The sequence below is a fragment of the Palaemon carinicauda genome, chromosome 23, assembly GCF_036898095.1.
Source record: "Palaemon carinicauda isolate YSFRI2023 chromosome 23, ASM3689809v2, whole genome shotgun sequence".
Lineage (NCBI taxonomy): Eukaryota > Metazoa > Arthropoda > Malacostraca > Decapoda > Palaemonidae > Palaemon > Palaemon carinicauda.
The window spans coordinates 82,807,523-82,828,877 of NC_090747.1; the positions used below are offsets into that span (position 1 = coordinate 82,807,523).

The following is a 21,355-nucleotide window of genomic DNA, read 5'->3' on the forward strand; positions in this document are numbered from 1 at the left end:
TGAGTGCCAGAAGGGGGGTTAGGCACAACCACTACAGGGGAAGGATTAGGATCAGGGGCATGTGGAGAGGAAAAATCTACTGACCTAAAGGAACTCCTCCTTACCCTATCTCTCTCTAGCTTACGAGAATACTTGTCGTATTCGAGCCAATCGAATTCCGAAAGGCCCACGCATTCCTCACACCGATCTCCTAATTGACAGGTTTTACCCCGACAATTAGAACACACAGTATGTGGGTCGAGAGAGGCCTTTGGAAGACGCCTATTACATTCCCAAGCATTACACTTACGAAAACGAGGGGCTTGTGAAGCGTCAGCCATTTTGAATTAGTCAAAGAAAGTCCAAAAAAACAATCCAAGTCATCAACAATTAAATCTGTCCAATAAAGAGTTCAAGAGTTTAAGTTGAGGAAAAACACCTGCACTGCGAAATCTCAAACCAAAATGAAGTACTTCACCAAATATGTTGAGAAAACTCCAGGTTATACAGCGAGTATTGATACGTCTTGTCGTCAAGGTCGACAGAGAAGAATTGAAGGCTTGTTTACATGCATGTGTGGTATCTGGCCGATAGTTGGCGCTGGTGGGCACACCCGCAACCTTCATAGCGATCGCCCGCGAGTTTTTGTGTGTGTTTTCTGTCGAGCCGCTGAGCAGCAGCTATTATATATTCACCGGCTAAGTTAAATATTTAAAAATAGATCACTTTAACAATACTATTGAATATATTTTCTAAATTCTCATGAAGCTGAGTGGCATTGCCTGGGCAGTAATGTAATCTTAAGTTCAAGTCCTGATCATGGTTTAATAGATTTCACTAGTACAGTAACATGGTTCTCCTGTCCCTGTCATGTAAGGGAGCCATTGTCTGATTATCACTGCAGAAATGTACCCATCCCCACCCAAGAGATTTAGAAAAACAGAACTTTGATAAATTTTGTTATTTCTATACTCACCATTAAGTTCACAAAGTTTCTCTCTCGATGCCTGGTTTATATCAACATTTACCCCCAAAAATGACAAATTTGGAAATAATTTGTATTTTTCCTAACCATACAAACCTGTTGCTCTTTACTATGGATATATATTTCAGCAACAGCCAAAACTAGCCAAAAGACTTTTAACGAGGTGTAGCTACAAACTACTAGTTAGCGGGGGGGGGGTAGCAGGGGGAAGGATCAAACCCCCCCCACTAACAAATTGCAGTAGCCAAAACAAGCCACTTTGCAATTACAGGCAGGAATTTCATGGGTAGGTGATAGCAGGCCAGTATGTGTAGAGCTTCAGGTTTGTATGGTTAGGGAAAATACAAATTATTTCCAAATTTATCACTTGTTTCGACACCAAATACAAACCTTTCAGCTCTTTACTATGGAGACTCACATCTAGATGGGTGGAAGTCCAATACCAACCGGCTGGTAACTGACCTGGAGTGCAACTCTGTGCTTCGCATGAGCTGTGGAGAGCTCACCCTGTCACCTCGCTAACTTTCAAAATTGTGAGAGCTAACGGCCTGAGAAATTGTGCAAAGGTGTGATAATTAAGCTCTTGTGACTCGACCAGGTAAGTGTTACCTTGGAACTTAGCTCCACACTTACATTAGACGTTGCCTGACTCCTATCTCGCCAGGAGTTTGGGAATATAATGAAAACATATTACATGTATCTGGATAAACAAGCGACAATGGTACCCACCTACAGTCAGAGGAGGTCAACTTGCAGGGTTCTTCAGATGCTAAAACCCCCAGAGAGGGGAGAATGAAAGATGAAGAGGCCTGTCACTTACACATTCATTATAGACTTACAATTGGGCAACAACTGCTCTCGACCGACTGCTACTTGTCCTACAAGGGAGTTGAGGTTTTCAGGACCATGTTTTGTGCAGCCACCACAGGACTTATTGAGAAGGTATCTAGGTTCCTATGAGTTATGTCTTGCAAGTAGTGGGTTGCGAACATTGACGGTTCGACACGGTCGCTTGTAAAACCTGCGTCACACAGAAGTTCTTTATTACTCCAAGGGTGTACTAATACCCCTGATGTCATGAGTTCTAGACCGACGGTCGAGAGGAGTTGAGTCTGCATGTAGGCTCATTCTATCACCTGCCTGGTTCAGGAAGAGATCGAGTTTATTCTTCTCTTGACTCTCCCTATGTTGACTAAGTCTATTAACCTGAGCACGAGCAAAACGGTTCGTTTGAGAAAATTCCTCTGCACCCTCACAGGGCAAAGTAACAATTAATCTGAGACATCAGTTACAGAAATGGAGACTCTCCTTATGGAAAGACTCCGATTCTAGGATCCACTACAGCCGGAGTTTGAATCTCAGCAACAGATTCAGGGAAAAGGGCGAGTGTTACTAGATCTCCCACCATGGCTTGGGTACGTTTAAAAGAGACCATTTCCTTTGCTGGCTCTCATCATAGAGATCAAGGTGAGATGGAAAAACCTAACTAAGAGTCAGGTCCTAATCTGAGGGCTGACTAGAGGTATGAAGCACTCCTTTTCGGGAACATGGTCCAAGAAGTACGGTCCGAGGAGGCGGTCTAACTTCTGATTGGGGACCTGTAAGTTCGACACTCCGTAGCTGCACGGTTGACTCTGTTCAAAACGGTAACCAAGACTCAAAGTTCAATGGTATTCTATCTCCTCGAGGTAGTAAGCTTTGATGTCCTACGGAGAGAGATATCGAACGTTGAGAAGCCTCTGCAATAACCTCGATCTTAGTGGAAAACCCCCTCGCCTGATGGAAGGCAAATAATGACCTACAGGGGTATCTAGCCATCATTTTCATGATTACTTGCAAAACTCCTCTCTAAGAGGGGAGATTTTGCAAACCTTCCAAGAGAAAAGTCGTAGGGGCACGAGTGATAGTGGTGAATCTAAGACTGAGATTGTATGGGCCACTCAGGAAAGGAGGGAACTGTTCTCTCAATATCTCTGCAAGCAGGAATAGAGGGTCTATAGTCTATTTTTTATAGCGGTGCATATTTGCACTTACTCACAGGGGTGCCCTTTTAGCTCGGAAAGGTTCCTGATACCTGATTGGTCGGAAGTATTTTTGTCCGAACACCTTCATTATTCTCGAATGATTACCAAGTAATGTGAATCGAAACTTATTTATTAACTTATAATTCTCCATCAGATATATGTTTTGTCAATAAACAATGTGAAAGAATGAATATATTATAAAGAATCGTCTTGGTAAGTCTAAATTTAATCACACAATCCGCCGAAGTCAACGACAGCAGCTTGTTTTCGGATGCACGCTTTGTAATTTTGTAATTTTTCACATATTTTAACACAAATTGGGATAAATTACACTCAGCATAAGTTAAACATGTTATTATAAACTTTCTTTGAATACCAGAATTTACCAAAAACATGGAATTAATAAAACCCGATATTTGTGAAAACTTATGGGGAGGTTAAAGAACAGCCTGTAGCGGCCTGGCGGGAAAACGATCCCTTCTGGCTCGTAGACGCAGTTTTTTTTTCTTTCGTAATATAGTTCGGCCTATTCCTTTCAGTTTAAATAGTCTTGCATTGTTTCTCTTCGAATTATTTTGCTTAGTATTTTCCCACATTCCTTTTCCTCACCTAATATCTATCTATTTTCCCCGATATCCCTTCTTTCATATATGGGATATCCGCACTACGATTTCTTATCCTCTGTCGAAAGTGATGGCTTGAAGGGAAGCGCGTGCTAGTCTCATTGAAATAGTGTAGAGGCGGGAATAAAAAAAATACTATGCTTAATTTCAGGTTTACAGAATAGGTTATACTTGCTACACAGCATAAAATTTATGTTGTTATTATTATTTACATACTTACTGACGTAAGGTACAAAACATAAGGAATCGTAGCGCGGATATCACATAGGCCTATATGAAAGAAGGGATATCTGGGAAAATAGATATTAGGTGAGGAACAGGAATGTGGGAAAATACTAAGCAAAATAATACGAAGAGAAACAATGTAAGACTATTTAAACTGAAAGGAATAGGCCGAACTATATTACGAAAGAAAAAAAATGCGTCTACGAGTCAGAAGGGATCGTTTTTCCGCCAGGCCGCTACAGGCTGTTCTTTTACCTCCCCTTAAGTTTTCACAAATATCGGGTTTTATTAATTCCATGTTTTTGGTAAGTTCTGGTATTCAAAGAAAGTTTATAATAACATGTTTAACTAATGCTGAGTGTAATTTATCCCAATTTGTGTTAAAATATGTGAAAAATTACAAAATTACAAAGCGTGCATCCGAAAACAAGCTGCTGTCGTTGACTTCGGCGGATTGTGTTATTAAATTTAGACTTACCAAGACGATTCTTTATAATATATTCATTCTTTCAAATTGTTTATTGACAAAACATATATCTGATGGAGAACTATAGGTTAATAAAGGGATTTTGACGAAGGAAAAATCTATTTCTGGGAAGAGGCCTGTGACGCCCGGTGAGAAAGGTCCTTCCTTATACCTTTCCTAATATAAATCTTCCAAATATACTAGAGAAAGATAAAAGCATGGAATGCAGAGGTTACAACCCTCGCGCGAACACCTTGTAGGTGTCGTGTATTAAACAAAGGCGTGTGTAAACCACTATTCACAGGTTGTCTTCCATTTAGATAATCCCTTCATCAATGGGAAGGGCCGTGACAGGCCCTAGATAACATGGTTGAACTCCCCAACGACACCTACCACGCGCGCCCTCTAGGACATCCTTCTTTAATTGGACTTGCAGCAAGCATAGTTTTTTTTGGGCACAGTGTTTTTTCGAAGAATTTCTCGTTATTTCAACATGACTGACGTTGTTACTTCACCCTTACCAATGTTAAGTACCATAGTTTGTTTTGGCAGCTTTTGGCAGTACCGGGCATTTGTTCTATTTCCATTATGGTGGTTTTTAGTTTTGGAAGCGATTATCCTGCCGAGGTATCGGCAGCCATTTTGGGTATGTTCGCTTCGGTAAATTTTCTAGTTATTTTTGCCCATCTGGTACTCTGTCAGATAGGTTATATCTCTTACGTTTTATGGCCTTTTATGTTATCATTAATTATTATTAATTTTTACTATGGTATTTATTTGCTTGCAAGTCCAATTTGGACCTACGAAGAATAGCGATTTAAGATAGCGTTTTAAAGCATAGTAACGATTTAAAGCTTAGCGATTTAGTCTGTTAATTTGTACCCTCCTGGAGGGTTCGTTTTAGACTATATCCTTGTTTTTTTGTTACGTTGTCGTTATTCTTCGTTATTACTATTACTAAGAAAAGCAATCAATTTTATTAATTTTCTTATTTATTGTGTGATGTTAATTTTTAATATGTAACCTTGAGAGCGAAAGCATAGAGTGCTCGTTTCCTGTTCTACAGGTATGAGTTATCCTTTCTCTCGTTTTCTTTGAGTAAGAGAGGTGAATTTCCCGTTCTCCGTTTTTATACGACCACGGGTTATTCAGGCCTCCTCTCAAATACTTCCGACCAATCAGGTATCAGGAACCTTTCCGAGCTAAAAGGACACCCCTGTGAGTCAGTGCAAATATGCACCGCTATAAAAAATAGACTATAGGTACTATTGCTTGCTACCACCACAGATCTATGAGGATTCTCGACCAATCTGTTGATACCCTTCTTGAACGGGTCTCCTTCTAAAAATGGTACCTCGTTACCCCATACTGGTTAACAGTACTTTAGCACTTCTGGACATGAGATGTTCTTTTATCTGCAACTTCTGCCAGGGGCACGACTTGGATGGTTTATTGAGGGAGAGACAGGTCTCTCGAAGCCAACTATCTGAGTCCGCCTGGTTGGGATGACTGCTAGGAATGTTTTTGCCAGTACTGAACTGGGTTACAGGGGCCAAATGAGTTGTCTCAGGTTCAACTCCATCTTGTAACAGCTAGATAAATAGGAGTATTTCCCACCCACATCTGGTGTTCCCAGGCGGTAACCCATCCAAGGACTGACCAGAACCAATGTTGTTCAACTTCGCTGATTGGACGAGAAGCAGTGTTTTCAACATGGTACGTATGGTCATTGACTCTAAGGAATGTCTATGTCTGTGTGTTCTATGCTGTGTCAAGAATACACTTGTCTGGCTATTCTACCGCCATCGTGCTTCCATGGGAAACACGACAGTGTGGCAAAAGGGAGTTATTGGAAGAGATTAAGAGCCAGCAACACTGTATTCCAATCCAGGGAAACTCGTGTGACTGCTGATAGGTGTCGTGACAGGTGAGCCCCCTTTTCTTTTGATGCATCCCCCAAGCATCAAATGTGGGGAAGGAGAGAGGATTATCCCTCTGAAGAGGTTGATAATCTGTACTTTCCAACTTGGGCCTTTCTTTCACTCTGATCCTATCAGACTTGTATGTCCATAGAATCCTTGCTAACACTAAAAGGATCAACTGCCACTAGAAGAGACTAAAGCTATGACTTTTGCCAGGGCCAAAGAACTCGGAAGTTCAGGTGCCCCAGTAGGCACAGACCTCGGTGTGCCAGTAAGAAGTCTCGCTTGAGGAAGGGAAATTCCACTTCCATGAGTCTTTTATCCAAGACTAGGGATTACCACTTTGGTGACACCCTATATACCTTTCCCTGCTCTCACCACCTGTCCATAGCGCGCTGAAGAGTGCACTGGCGAGGTAGGGCTCATCTGTGATGCATGCGAAGTCCATGCTTGGTGTGCAGGTTATTTCACCACCTGTGCGTAGCGCGCTACCGAGATAGCGCTCACCTGTGGTACACGCGAAGTCCATATTTGGCATGCAGGTGAGCTCACCACCGAGAAAGTGTGCAACTGTGACAGCGCATATAGGTAAGGTAGGGTATACCCGTTCCTGTTTTCTCAACGACAGCGACGTAGCATACCGGTGAGCGTGACCTGTGAAGTACGTGAGATTAACCCCTGCATGCAGGTAAGCTAGTTGACTACATGTGAAGACCAAGATTGGCAAGTTAGGTATAGCATAGTGCATTGTTGGAATAGAGTGCAGGCCCATAATGCAGAAGAGCTCAATCACCCATCTTACTAAGTGATTGGGTGCGCAACAGTGAGCAAGACTTGTCCGCAAAGCCAGGATCTGTGTCTCATCGAACTAGCGCATCCTGGAGAAAAAACTCCTGCTCGTCTCTCTACTACGCATGCAGACTGTTCGCACACCAGGATGTGAAGAAGGATGTGTTGTTTCTGTGCGCTGGCATGTGGGCAGACAGAACAACAGATTCTCCCTTGATCGCAAGGTGGGTTACGCTTCCACGTGCTGCGTTCCCAGAGAAGAAGGCCTTCACTCATAAAGAGAAGAGAAAGGCTTTGGAAGACCAGTTGTACAAGGAAGCCTTTCATGAGAAACTAGCCTTTCCCTACGAGTCATCTGAAACTCGGATACCTGATCAGCCAACTTCACCCAGGTACTGTGGAGAATTCAATTGTGACGATGAAGGAACATGTGACTCTCAAGAGAAAGGTTGGTATCAGGACAACTGCCCCCGGGACAACTGCCCCCGTAGGACAACTGCCCCCGTAGGACAACTGCCCCCGTAGGACAACTGCCCCCGGGACAATTGCCCTCGTAAAACCCCTGGACAATGGTGTAAAACAAATAAAAATACATAACTAATAAAACCAATGTTTTATTATTTTTAATAAAAAATACATGATTTAAAAATAAGTTTTAAAAAGATAACATTATATACTAAAATTTGTACATAGATGGGTTGCAAAAATATTGAAAAGGGATTTAAATACTAGAATTTTAAATTGTGGGCTATGTATCTCAAAAATTCCACTATATCGCGGTTCTCAAATTCTTGCACAATGTTTGCTATTCGTATGCTAGAATCCGGATAGCGATTCCGCTTAGGAGGTACTGGATGCCCAGCAAGTATTTGATTAATTATAACGCTGGATAGTGCCTGTTCTCTCTTCAACACCCCCAGAAATTTCCATATATTTGGATGAAATGACGTAACGCTTGCTTGCATATGGTTATGCCAGCCTTCTACGGCGTTGTTGTTCGAGGTAAATCTTCAACAACACGAGTATACATACTCCACATGCTTATAGGGAAATGTGGCTGTCTCCTTGTATTTCGACGTCTTCTGCCGATGTATGTATCTTCAAAATAATCTATTATTGCATCAGCCTCAGGTGGCAACATCTCTTGTAGTTTCTCAAACGCTTCAATAACTTTTTCTGCGGGAACAAACGCTAATGCAGGAATCATACGTATTTGCAAGGAAAAATAGGCGTCAGTTTGGTATTTAGTTTGGAGACCTTCATTTTGCACCTTACGGTATATGCTTTGAGATAAGTGGTAAAAACAATTATTTCTTCAATGACCGATTATGTAATTAGGAGGAATATCTTCATAAATCGTTACTAAAAAGTAATTACGTAAATGGCAATAAGGGGGGCAATTTTCCGGGGGGCAGTAGTCCTACGGGGGCAATTGTCCTGGGGGCAGTTGTCGGGGGGCAAGGCAGATGAGGAGGGAGAACTAAAAGTGGAGAAGGAGTGGACACACTTCTTTCCAGCCTTTTTTGGGATCGAGGTTTCAGATACCAATGACGACACTCCCACATAAGAAGAGACCACAGGACATTTTTCAAAAACAGAAACGACAAAACCAGCAATGCTACACCCTTCAGCAACTCCCCGAGAGAAGCAAGAGTTGGGAAGACAGGACAGGGAAAGCCTTAAAAGGTCTGGCAGTGACAAAGAAAAAAGCTTTCTCCTGCTTATAGAGAGCCAACAATGTTTAAGGAAGTCCAACTTCCTTAAGTTCAGGTTTTCATTGTCGTCGTTCAGTCACATATAGCAAGGGGATGACTGCAAACAGTTATGTTACCAGCAAAAGGCACATGGATGATGAGATTAATGGCAGGTTTATACATAAATCTGCCACACAACTGAGACTAACCAGGTAAACAACTGCATATTCTTGTACTTTTCACTTAATTTATCAAAAAAAAACCTGAGATACTACAAGAGTACATGTGTACTGGTACTGCTTGCGGCCGGAGTCAAAAGCGAGTGTCTAGCTGACTGTCAGGTGGGTGGGGTTCAGTAATAATTACCTCATTAAAATTTTAACAGCCATTCAAGCTTCCCTAAAAGTTGCACTCCTATTAATGGACGGTGGTTTGTATTTGTACACGAAAAAAATCACATAGGGAAACTATGTCAAATGTTAAATAAATCAATAATCAATGGTAATAAAAATTACTTAGCATCTTGCACCTATAGTTAAATATCCAATTCCCATTTTTTTATTCTAAGCTTATTCATACACAGGATCAGAAGTCAGGTCATAATGTATGTACACTAAAACAATTCTTACATTGATATAATCAAAAGTTCTAAGCAATTCAAATTCTCAGTTATCTAGTATCAAATATATAGGAAGTTAAAGTTAACTTAAAGACATTACGTACAGTATTTTGCTTTGACAAAAAAAAATTCACCCAAGCATTACTAATTCTTAAAAGGGAAAAAATCGAAGCAATAAAGCACTAAAGTATGTAACTTTGAATTTTAAACTACCAATAGTTTTCTAATACTTAACTGCATGATAGCTCTTGCTGCAGCAACTTACTTCTAATTTACTTAACTCAGTATTCAATTTTCTGAGTGTAATACTCAAACTAAGTCCCGTATAATATCGAATATAATAAAGGGGGTTTCATGAAGGAAACACTTATTTTTTTGGGAGGTGCTGTGTGGTCTCCAAGGACTTTCTTGTGAAAGACTAAAACAAGTGAATTCAATAAGACAAATACCAAAGAATAATTATCTCATCTACTCTAGAGCCAGTGTATTGTGCAAAGCATGGACTCAATGTGTTTAAGGTTGATACATTGGCCCTAGAGCAGGAGAGACGATATTTCTTTGGTATTTATGTTGTATTGGATTCCCTGTTTTAGCCCTTCACGGGAAAATCCTTGGGGACCACACAGCACATTAACCCAAAAAATACAACATACGGTATGTTAATTAATGATAGAACTGCCTAAGATTCCATAGATTTGATAAACTGGTGGATGTATGTAGGATAGTAACATTGTCTAACAAGAGAAATCAGAGATTTATGAACTAGGCCAAAAGTTAATGGAGTTATCCATGGTCTAAGATCTGTCCGTGGTGGAAATTTCATCAAAATCCATCAATTTGTTTTGACATTATCTTTAAAATGGCAAAAAATGCAAACACGAATCTAGAATCCGGATTCAGATCATCTCCAAAATTAATGGGGTCATCCATACCCTAAGATCTATCTGTGGTGAAAATTTTGTCAAAATCAGTCAAGTAGTTTTGACGTAATCCTGTCAGCAGACATACAGACATATAAATAAATAAACTAAAATCCAAACCTGATCAAGATCATCTCCAAAATTGAACAGGGTCGTCCATGACCTAAGATCTAACTGTGGTGAAAATTTCATCAAAATCCTTTGAGTAGTTTTGACGTTATCTTTAAAATGGCGAAAAATGCAAATGCGGATCTATAATCCGGATCCAGATTAGGATCATTTCCAAAATTTAATCGGGTCGTCCATGACCTAAGATAGATCTATCTGTGGTGAAAATTTCATCAAAATCTGTGGGGCAGTTTTGACGTTACTGTATCTTTAAAATGGCGTAAAATGCAAATCCAGATATAGAAACCGGATCAGCTCTAAATTGTAATGGGGTCGTCCAAGACCTAGGATCTATCTGTGGTGAAAATTTCGTCAAAATCCATCACATAGTTTTGACGTAATCATGTCCACAGATACATAGACAAACAAATAAATAAACTGACTCGATTACACAACCTCCTTGACGGAGGTAATAATCCTCTACGCATGTCGTCTGCTTGCTGTTTGTTTTGGTCACCATCTTGTTTTAAAAAAGAATGACCTGCCAGCTCAAACACTCGAGATTCGTGTGAAACCATGCAAAAACGACAGGATAGCAGCCTGTCTCACTACTTGGTAACACAACCTCTGATCTTAGGTGTAAGAAAGACCTGTTTCTGCTCTGATTATTGATAGTGGGAAGGGGGGAAGGCATCTGATGTTGACTGTGAAGGTAAGCATTAGAAAACTAATTCTTAATTCAAAATTACATTTGTCTAAAACTCCACTGCATAATGAACATCAGCCAATTCCCTACACTCCCAAATCAAACCATTGTTCTTCCACTGTCTTGGGATAGAGCTTTCATGATTGAGGGTACACTCAGGCACACTATTCTACCTTTTCCTTACTTCCTTTCCTCACAGGGCTATTTAACCTGTTGGAACCCTTGAGGTTATAGACTCTTATTTTTCCAGTAGGGGTGTACATTATCTAGTAATAACAACAATAGTAATAATTTGTAGGGTGAGGGACAATGATCTTCTGATGATATGATGTATTACAGCATGATCGTCGGCTCATGTCACCATGTAAGGACTATGAACATAGGGAACTACTGTCTAGGAACCCTTTATGGTCGCTCTGTTGGCAAAGCTAATGGTCTAGTAATCCTCTCCCAAACGTCTCGTCATATTTCGGACACTTACAATGTTGCGCGAGAGGTCCTAAACTCAACAATCTAGTCCCCCAAGGTGTCACTTCCATTGAAGCTGTTCAGTTGGTGGTGCAAAGTAGTCTGAATTCAACAATCTAAGCCCTCTAAGGTTCCACTTCCATTGAAGGGGTTCGTATGTTGATGCACGAGGACTTGCACTGTACAATCTCTGCCCATAAAGGTGTCATTTCCGTTGAGAAGGTACGATAGCTGTGCAAGTTGATGGTACCAAAATGCTGTCATAGTTATGTCTCCTCAGTCATCTTCAGCATAAAGGAGAGGGAACAGCAATCACAGTGGTTGAGCAACTACATCTAAGTAGTAGGTTGGCTAGGGTACCAGCCACCCATTGAGATACTATCGCTAGAGTTATTGGGTCCTTTGACTGGCAAGACAGTACTACACTGGATTCCTCTCTCTGGTTACGGCTTATTTTTCCTTTACCTACACATACACTGAATAGTCTGGGCTATTCCTTCCACATTCTCCTTGGTCCTCATGCACCTAACAACACTGAGATTACCAAACAATTCTTCTTCACCCAAGGGGTTAACTACTGCATTGTAATTGTTCAGTGGCTACTTTCCTTTTGGTAATGGTAGAAGAGACTCTTTAGCTATGGTAAGAAGCTCTTCTAGCTGGACACTCAAAAATCAAACCCTAGTTCTCTATTCTTGGGTAGTGCCATAGCCTCTGTACGATAGTCTTCCACTGTCTTGGGGTAGAGTTATCTTACTTAAGGGTGCACCCAGGCACACTATTCTATCTCGTTTCTTTTCCTCATGTTTTTTTGAAGGTTTTAAAGTTGATACTGTATATGAGGCATTATTTTAAGTTACTGATCTTAAAATATTTTATTTTAATTGTTCATTAGTTCTCTTGTAGTTTATTTATTTCCTCATTTCCTTTCCTCACTGGGTTATTTTCCCTGTTTGAACCCTTGGGCTTAGAGCATCCTGCTTTTCCAACTACTATAGGGTTGTAGTTTAGTCAGTAATAACAATAATAATTTGTTTACTGTAATAATAAGGAACGGACATTATCATATACTAACTTCAGATCTTTTAAATAAAATGAGGAAAAAAACAGTGGGACCTCCCCTCGAGGACTACGGGATGGAGAACTTTGACATGTTGGTCCAAAAATGTAGAGAATTAGTCCTACCCCTAATAATGTGGGCTTCTGATGCTTTCCCTTGAGACGATGATAGGTGAGATAGCCCCAACACCTGCCCATTGACATTTCAAAGAAGGAAGACCATTGCATTCTTAGACTAGAAAACCACTTGAGAGTGAAGACCTTAGCTATGGCAGCTTATTTCTCAAAACCAGCTTGCCTTTCCCAGAATCAATTTAGACTGTAAGTGTATTTGAAGTCTGTGTGACAACCATGTGCAATCTTGGGATTAAGGTTGGGGTTAATTCGGTCGACCTTTTTCTCGACCTTGATCTTTGGCCTTAAACTTTCAAAATTGAATCACTTTCACATCTCAATACAGTATAACAATTAATCCCAGAAAGTTTCACTGCTCTATGAGTAATATTGTGGCCAGGAAGTTGTTGACAAACAGGTGCGAAAACACAACTTCCTCCAAACTTCGTTGGCGGAGTAACAAGCCCTTGTTTGGAAGTTTAGGTGAGATGAAGAGCAATCAAGGACATGGCTGAATCATCTTCATCCTTTTCGGGTAGTAACGAAGAGCTCTTACTGGGTACAGAATTCTCTCCTCCTCATCTCTACTCACTGTCTCAGAGACATCAGAATGAGTCCCGGAGGAAGAAGATTTCGGGATGATTATGTCTGCTCTAAATTCTGGAAAGTAGTTCAAAACTGAATCCCTTCCTATCCAAGCCATCTCTGCTGAAAGTGCCTGCAATACCCCAACCTTCTTTGCAGCTGCTCAGACCACTAAGACTACCTTCAAGGTTATGGTTTACAGATCTGCTGTTGCTAGTGGTTTGTAGGGTTTGCTAGTTAAAGCCTTAAAGACCACATCCAAGGCCCACAAGGAAGCTGAAATTGTCCTAGGGACTTCTATCTCAATAGACCTAAAAAGATGTGATGATTGGTCCTTAAACACCACCCTTAAGGTATTCTCTGTTTGCTGAATCAGATAAGTGCTTCGCCTTACAAAGGAAGAGCAATAACTCAACAATCTTTGCAAATGACAGGTTCGAAATTGAGTGTTTGGAATTGTTGCACCACTTCCAGAATATCTTCCGCTTGTACTGGTAGTTTATACAAGTAGATCTTCAAGAGAGGGTAACTTGTTGGGCCAGGTACCAAGTCACTCCCCAAGCCCTGGCAAATCTGTGGATAGTCAGAGCTAAAGAGCTTGTGGTCTGAGATGGAAAAAATGTTGAAGTGGTTTGAAAAGCTGCTCCTGTCTGACATGCAACTTCCTTGTAATGTCTATTGGCAACTCCAAGAGGTCCACAAACTAGTCTTTCTGTGGCCAAAAGGGCATAACCAGAGTAAGAAATCATCTTGTAGATCATCAGTTAGTGCAATCCATTCCTTATCAGAGGAAACGAAGGGAAGGCCCACCCTTGTAGACCCCTTCAGTCTTGAAGCATTGCATCTGTTACTGACCCTGGGTCGATGTGATAACTGAAGTACGCTTGAAGCCTGTGATTCATCAAGGTGGCAAACATGTCCACTGTCACTGGCCACAGATGAACTAAGTAGCTCAACACTTGTTGGTTTATGGTCCCTTCTGAGTTCAGGATCTGGTCCCTTCAACTCGGAACATTTGCTGTCACGTTCGCCTTGCCCATGATGAACTGTGACATGAGTCCAGTTCTCCCCCTCTACTCAGGCCAGAATTTCTTGCGTGAGGTCATCCAATGTCTATGACCTCCACCCACCTTCCTTCCTTGGATAAGAAATAGCTGTTGAACTGTCGGCAAACACCTTGAGGACTCTTGATAAGCATAGAAGGATGGAGACAGAGAGGGCCAGCTGATTTGTCCGTGGCTACCTCCAGTTGATGGATTCCCCGGATTCCTGTCATCTAGGTCTCAGACATGAACTGGCCCCTATTGTAGCTCCTCACCTAGAACTCAAAGTATCACAAAACAACATGATGTCTAGGAGCGGGGTCGAAGATGGAAGACATTGTTACACTGGATTGGACCATCGGATGAAGTTCTGTCTGATTGTCTACATTCATTGACCCTAAAAAGACTGTTCCTCTTGATGCCATAGGTTGTGTAGCTGGTGTTGCAGTGGTCTGAGTCTCCTCCTTCCTTTGGGAACCAACACAATTAAAGACTGCAAAAGGCTGATGGGTCTCATCCACAACTTGGATGGAGGTATATTTGTCACTAGAAAAACTGAGGTGCTCTCCTGCAATCATGTGTCAGAAAAGCCTTCATCCTCAGATAGATTGAAACTTGACTTCTCTAAATTGATCTTCATGCCTAATCTGATGCAAAATCTCAGAACTATATCCCTTGTGTGATTGGCTTCCTGTTCTGACCTCGACAGGAAGAATCAGTCATTCAAGTATTTCATCATCCTTATGCCTCTCTTGTGGAGAATTACTCCCACAGGTGCAAAGAGAAGAGTGAAGACCTGTAGTGCCATCGTCAGGCCGAAGCAAAGAGCTTTGAACTGCCATACTTCCTGTTCTTAGCAAAACCTCAGTTGATGTCGAGACTGAGGATGGATGGGAACTTGGAGGTTTGCATCTTTCAGGTTGAAGGAAAAGAACTAGTCTAACAAACAAATTATCTGATTTTGAAGTTCCTATTTTTAAATTAATCTTCATAGTAAATGTTTAGACAAGAGCGGTCCATGATAAATCTTAAAGAACTGGATGCCTTTCTGAAGACAAACATAAGGCTGTAGAAACTAGTGAACGAAAGTGAAGCTGATTTGATTGCTCTCTTTCTTCCCAGTTCTTCTAACTCTGCCTGAAGAGCTCTGTCCTTCTCTAACGACTCTTGGTATGAAATGAACACTATTGGATTATTCAATATTGGTGGATGTTGACCGAAAGGAATCTTGTACCCGTACTTCAATAACTGAACAACCCAATGGTCCAGATCTATCATTAATCAACATGAATACACTATTGACTTATTTACCGACACAGTTATATAATAATCTTATGTTATTTAGGCTTGTATGTGTGTATCATACTTATGAAAATGGATTACAGAGTAAATCAAATTAGAAGCAAGTTGTTGCAGTTAAATTTATTGGCAGATGATAGTTCAGGTGAGTAGAAGACAAACTGCCATTACTATCAAATCAATGATAGCTACTTACTTTAAAAGCCAAGGACCAAGCATCAGATATGTGTGTTATGTTAAAAGCATAGTGGTTATCCAGACCGCATGCTGTACTATACCATTATGTAATAAAAATAAAATTCTTTCCCACAGAAAATGTTTCTTTGATTAGCATATACCTTAATGCTACCCACCACCACTGCAGCTACATTTCAGTAGATCACATACAGATAACCTGAAAGGAAAATGCTGAGTGTTAACTACAACTGCTGTTTTAAACAAGGAAGACAGAGAATCTTAAAAATAATATGCATTTTTCTCAGACATAAAAACCAGAATCAGTTATACAAGATTATTCTAGGCACCAACCAGACATAGTAGTTGAAGTTTGGTGACAGGTTAGTAAATTAGAGGTAAGTAGATGAGTGGCAAGGTAACTCCCTTTGTTGAGACCCCAACACCATTTAGTCAGCACCAGGGAATATGTGGGGAAGGCTGATGTCAGATTATGATCTAAAGACTGGTTTTTATATCTAGGAATAATTTTTTAATAGGAGTATCACTTTAGCAATGCTGGAAAGGCTTTGGAAAATCATATGAGATAGTTAAAACTGGTGGCAGGTAACTCTGGCACACCTGTCAGTCAGTTAGATACTCACTTCTGGCCTTAGAACTTGGACTTGTGGGTAGTTGAGGTGGGAACAATTTACTTAAAAGGACTATGTTTATATAATTAGGTAGCAGGTGGTAAAGGTGGACTGCCTCTTCCACACGCCTGCTTGGAGCACCTGCGCCACAGAGAAGTTTCTCTTTAATGCCAGGGACATGCTTATACTCCTGACGTCATGAGTTCTGGGTCTTCTACTCTGTTGGGTAGAGTGAATATCAAGAGTGTGGTCAATGACCTGCTGAATCCAAGAGGAAACTGTTTTTGGTAATCCTTTTAAACCTACCCGTACGCACAAGCAGAGGCTTGACATGAGGGCAAGCTCTCTTTGTATGCTTGAGATAGAACCTTAATGCTCTCACAGGACATAGTAAGAGATGGTCAAGATCATCAGTTATTTCCCAAATGCTCAAAATGTGGAAGGGACCGAACCTAGAGTAGAGTCCGCTACAGCCGGATTTTGAGCATTAGCAATAAACATTGGGACGAAGCCGAGTGTTACTTGCCCCTTTCCCCTTAAATGGACGATGTAGTACGAGAGACTATACAACTCATTAACCCTCTTGTAGAGGCAAATGCGAGAGGGAAGACGGTCTTGAGAGTTGAGTTGCAATCTTGACTCAAAAGTTCATAAGGACCTAACCCAACCAAACAAGTAAGCTCGAAAGATCGAATGAGAAGAGACCATCGAGAAGGACATGTCAACTCCTTTCAGTCTAAGGTCTTTCCTTAAGGCATGTCTGTGGTCTTCATCTTGAATGGAGTCCCAAGAACAAACTTGTTCCAGATCAAGAGGTCTGTGACTGGTCTCCAGCCTCCAGACATGGTCTCGACAAGAAAAAGTTGACTGAAGAAGCCAGGGGGACCTGTTGACGACCTCCTCGGGAGTGCCCTTCTCTAGTATGGTCTGGAGTTCTGCCGGAAGGGCAAGATCCTTTGCTGATCCCTTTATCAAGGAAGATGACACCACTGGATGATGTGTCAAAGGAGGGTGAGAGCTGGTAAACAGGATGCAGCACTCGATCACACTGCCCCTGGGGATCTTGACCATCCAAGGATTGGCCCTGTGGAACTCCAATCTCTGCCACCTGCATCTCAGGCATCTCCCACCAGTGGTAGGGAGGAAGGAATGGACCCCATTGCGGAAGCGTCCACGTTTTCACCACTTCCCACCCCTTTCACGAGCCCTCTTAACAAGAAATGGCTGCTTGAGGTTCAAGGATTTCTTGGCGCTGGACTGCCTAAAAGCAACGTTCGTCTTCATGTGAGCATGTCTGTACAAGGATGACAATTCTGGTGCAGTTGGAGCCGAAGAAGAGGGACGAGATGTTACAGCTCTATATAGAAGGGACTCTTGACTCACCTTTCTCCATCGCTCTGCAACTGCGTCGAAGTCTTCCAAGTTGAACAAGGAAGAACTTGCAACTGACGAGTTGCAAAGACGAAGAGCCTCTCTCTTTGGCACCTGCTTCTGGAATCTTGAAATAACAGTGTCACACCTTTTCAAGATCCAGTTAGCCCACCAGTTGGCTGCATTGTGTGCTCTAGCCCTGGAAAGCAAAATGTTCTTGAATGCTTTCTGTTTATCTGGGTCCGACAAATCCTCGTCAGATAGCCAATGTAGCTTGGCCAGTAGTCTATCCATGAAGAGGCTTGTAAAATTTCCTTTGCAATTCTCTCCATGTTAGCAGCATCTATAGCCGAAAACATCAACTGTTGAAGATGCCTGCTTGTCAACCATCATACAATGTGTCAGTATGGACACTGTCGGATCAAAAGGGATGGGTGAAGGATCGCCATTGAGCACGATGTAGTACTTCCTTTACCCGATGAAAGACAGAGGAAGTAAACGAGACAAGTTGCTTGCCCTCACAGAGTCTTCTTATCTGTTATCTGGGATATGACCTTTTTAATGGACCATGACACCATCTTATACCAAGGCAACTCTAGCCTATTCTTGCCAGGTTGTGGGGCACGGCTCAACAAGTCTAAAACAGTGTCTCTCCCTTCAAGAGGAAAGTATGTGGGTTCCTTGAGTCCATTAATCTTCCTCATGCAAGTCAAGACCTGCATAAAGGAATAGTCTAACTCCCCTTTCTTTGTGGCAGGAGCTTTAGGAGTAGCCAGTAGAAGTAACACACCATCTGAGTAGCCCGAGTGTGAATTAAAGGATTCATCCAACTCCAAACTCATACCCATGTGAGCCTGAGTTAGGTTAGGATCATCATCCTGTATCTCAGTATGAGGTCGAGACCTGGGAGGAGCATCCAGAGTCTCAGGCAGCGACAGAGTTGCCACTGCATCCTGAAAACTCTTCTGTAGAGCTGGGTTATTAACGACCTTCAATCCCCTGTTCTTTGGAAGAGACTTCAAACCATTCCACTCTCAAGGCTTTGAGGAGGAGGCTATAACACAAAGCAACCTCCTTCTGAGGTGTTTCCACAGGTTGCCAAGTTTGCGGGGGCTTGATGAGAGCAACAGCATGGACCATCTCGACAGATAATAGTCGCTAATTGTCCGTGAACAAGACCTCCCTTATAGCCTTGGGTGAAGGGTATCTCCCAGAGGAGGCATAAACTGCCCGTCTCCTCCGTTTCTTGGTTACTTTGACTGGGATAACACTCACTTTCTCCCATATGGGACCAGGCTTAGGATGGCCAGCCCTGGAGTCACACTTTTAGGGTTGTGGTGGCCTATTGGTAACGTCCTTGCTTGGTGGTTGCCAGACTGGGGTTCGAGTCCCTCTCAAACTTGTGAGTTCCTTTGGTTGCTGCAACCTTAACATCCTTGTAAGCTAAGGATGGGGGGTTTTGGGGAGCCTGTAGGTCTATCTGCTGAGTCATTAACAGCCACTGCCTGGCCCTACTCGGTCCTAGCTTGGGTGAAGAGGGGCCTTGGGTGCTGATCATATTACATATGGTCAGTCTCTAGGGCATTGTCCTACTTGATAGGGCAATGTCCCTGTCCCTTACCTCTGCCATTCATGAGTAGCCTTTAAAAACCTTTGAACTGGTGATTGAGTAAGTGTGCACCGCAGTAACGTAGTTAACTAAAGGAAAAGGGAATGAGGGGGAACCTGAAGTGTGCACGTCTGCCACCAGATCATGAACTGTTTGCTCATGAGACTGAGCTCCACGAGCAGGTGCACGAACGCTTGCAAGAGCACTTACCGATAATTTGGATGTCACCTGTACCTTTCATGTGCCCAGGTGTGGGCGCGCGCCTACAGATGGTGGCGAGCAATGTAAGGTTGTTTTGATTGGGAAAGTTTGTTGTTGTTATAATGATCTCCAAACCAAACTGGTCATACCCCTGACAGGGCAAATAGCCAAGGCACTCTTGCGAGACTCACAGAGACTCATGATGCCTGAGGGGCATGCTGAAAGGCCCTTCCAACTCCAGGGAGTCATCCAGTCACAAACACCAGAATGCTCCAAAGAGCCTAGCTGCGGAGAGCTAGTACAAGGTAGTAACAGGTCATGCACCCACTCATGAGAGGAAAACCTTTCTCGCTGATGTCGTCCATTCTTGTGGGGGTTGAGGTTTGCGTGGTACCTCAGCGCTCGATCTCACTCCCGAGGGGGTAGACGCACCATGTTGAAACTCCAAAGAGAACCAGCAGGACTTGCTCTCAGGTGTAATTCCTCAGGTGGATGAGGAATAGAGGAGGAAGTATCCACATGAAGCACGAGACTCATTGAAATGGACTTCCCTCCAGCAACTCAATGGGGAAGGTCAATACTGACCTCTGCAGAGGCAGCAGTGCACTCCTGCTAAGCCTTAAGATTCAAAATCTCTAACAGCCGTTTCTTCCTTGGGGAACCCAAAAGCCCCAAAGAAGATCACAATTGATGTTGCGCGGTAAGAGAACTACACTCCCCACGGGGGATAGGGGAAGCACCAGGGTCTGCCGCACTGACAACGCCTTGCAATACACAATTATCACAATAGACCGATCATGCGAAGACTGATCACTTGTCCCTCTCACCTCACCATGAGCAAATTTCTCCCCCTTAGGTACCATAGCATCCTCCGGTAGAGAAACCAAGGTGGGTGTACGCTACCTCAATTGTCCAAGAAAGGAAGGGAAGAGCGGCACCCTTCATATCGACCGACAATGAGAATGCTCAGATTGGTATGAGACTGTGTGAGTGCATGTACCACGTACTAAGACAGTCTCCTGGACTGGTTAACTCTCAGTACCACACCACCTCTCTCATGCAAACTAATGAGAGTTCAGTCATAGTCTCCTGTAATTCCTGCAGATCGGTCTTCAACAAATTCTGCTTCTTCACAGCAAAAGTAGCAGCGTCAGAAGGATCAGCCAATAACGAGGCAGGGCTGGAGGAAGAACTAGAAGAGGAGCACAAATTCTTCTTTTTGTTGCCAGTTTTCAGGGTGAGATCTTGGAGGACAAAAATTACAATGATGCATGGGGAAAAGCCATAGGGACCTCTCCAACAGCAAACGAGACCTCAGTAACAAGTGACACATCAACTACAGTAGTGCCTTTACATTGTTGTTGCAGATTATCTATCCATTCTGGCCAAGCACAGGGACTTGCAATTCCTCTAGCTATTTTCCCTGTTGGACCTTGGGCTTATAGCATTTTGCTTTTCCAAATAGGGTTGAAGCTTAGGAAGTAATAATAATAGCCAGTGATGCAGGAGATAGGGAAGACACAGCAAACAATATCTCAGAAGTCACAGCGATGGCCGAAATCTTCAAAGGGTTTCCTGCTGACAGGGCAGTGGCAATGCCCTGGGCATATCACTTCTACATCAGCATAGGTGAAGAATCCCACTTACTCTTCTTCCTCTTCTTGGCAAACTTCACCCACTTCAGAGGAGCCCAAAAACTACACTTGATATGAGGGAATGACTATGACCAGTCATGCCCTC

At 42.4% G+C, this 21,355-nt stretch overlaps 1 protein-coding gene across 5 annotated transcripts in view; it reads right to left on the minus strand.

Moving 5' to 3' along the window:
- The window catches only part of LOC137617202 (platelet-activating factor acetylhydrolase-like), a 154,171-nt gene that overhangs the window by 130,889 nt on the left and 1,927 nt on the right, over positions 1–21,355 (minus strand). The window contains exon 2 of one of the 5 annotated variants that reach the window (XM_068347109.1): positions 15,982–16,022. The exons of 2 other annotated variants lie outside the window; for them this stretch is intronic. The gene's annotated coding sequence lies outside the window, so the exon portion shown is untranslated. Of the gene's footprint in view, positions 1–15,824; positions 15,940–15,966; positions 16,023–21,355 lie in introns of those variants that run through there. 2 more of the 5 variants (XM_068347108.1, XM_068347111.1) reach the window with 2 other exon arrangements.